This window comes from Arachis duranensis, chromosome 10, assembly GCF_000817695.3.
Source record: "Arachis duranensis cultivar V14167 chromosome 10, aradu.V14167.gnm2.J7QH, whole genome shotgun sequence".
Classification (NCBI taxonomy): domain Eukaryota; kingdom Viridiplantae; phylum Streptophyta; class Magnoliopsida; order Fabales; family Fabaceae; genus Arachis; species Arachis duranensis.
In genome coordinates, this window is record NC_029781.3 from 78,269,014 (window position 1) to 78,270,250 (window position 1,237).

The window sequence follows — 1,237 nt, forward strand, 5'->3', positions numbered from 1 at the left end:
TGTTGAGTCAACATTTTGTTTTGAGCCAATATGGCATTCAGAGCATCAATTTCAAGAACTTCTTTCTTCTGAGATATCCTATTATTCACGGAGTTCCTCTCAGAAGTGTACATGAAATGGTTGTTTGCAACCATGTCAATGAGTTCTTGAGCCTCTTCAGGCATTTTCTTTAGGTGAATAGATCCACCCACAGAATGGTCCAATGACATTTTCGAAAATTCAGATAGACCATAATAGAATATATCTAATATGGTCCATTCTGAAAACATGTCAGATGGACATCTTTTGGTCAGCTGCTTGTATCTTTCCCAAGCTTCATAGAGGCATTCACCATCTTTTTGTTTGAAGGTTTGAACATCCACTCTCAGCTTGCTCAGCTTTTGAGGAGGAAAGAATTTATCCAAGAAGGCCGTGACCAGCTTATCCCAGGAGTCCAGGCTATCCTTGGGTTGTGAATCCAACCATATTCTAGCTCTGTCTCTTACAGCAAAAGGGAAAAGCATGAGTCTGTAGACTTCAGGATCAACTCCATTCGTCTTTACAGTCTCACAGATCTGCAAGAACTCAGTTAAAAACTGGTAAGGATCTTCAGATGGAAGTCCATAAAACTTGCAGTTTTGTTGCATTAAGGCAACTAACTGAGGTTTCAACTCAAAATTATTGGCTCCAATGGCCGGAATGGAGATGCTTCTTCCATCAAATTTGGACGTTGGCTTTGTGAAGTCACCAAGCATTCTCCTTGCATTATTATTATTTTCGGCTGCCATCTCCTTCTCTTGTTCGAAAATTTCTGAAAGGTTGTTTCTGGATTGTTGTAATTTAGCTTCTCTTAATTTTCTCTTCAAAGTCCTTTCAGGTTCTGGATCAATTTCAACAAGAGTGCCTTTTTCCTTGTTCCTGCTCATATGAAAGAGAAGAAAACAAGAAAAGAAGAGAAATCCTCTATGTCACAGTATAGAGATTCCATTATGTTAGTAGAAAAAGAAAGAGGAGAAGAATGAAGAAGAGTGGGTCCGGATATTTAGGTGGAGAGAGGCGAAGAGAAGTGTTAGTAATTAAATAATTAAATAGAATAAGAGAGAAGAGATAGAAAATTTGAAAATAATTTAAAAAAAAGGTTAGTAATTTTCGAAAATTAGAAATAAGATAAGATTAAAATTAAAATTTAAAACAAAAAGAATTTTTGAAAAAGAGATGAGATATTTTCGAAAATTAGAGAGGAAAAAGTAGTTAGGTG

At 36.1% G+C, this 1,237-nt stretch overlaps 1 non-coding gene across 1 annotated transcript; it reads left to right on the forward strand.

The window, feature by feature from the left end:
* The first annotated feature begins 267 nt into the window (after positions 1-267).
* Positions 268-371, forward strand: LOC127743582 (small nucleolar RNA R71). The gene has a single exon (XR_008004967.1). It is a non-coding gene; the product is annotated as a small nucleolar RNA R71 (small nucleolar RNA).
* The last annotated feature ends 866 nt before the right edge of the window (positions 372-1,237 follow it).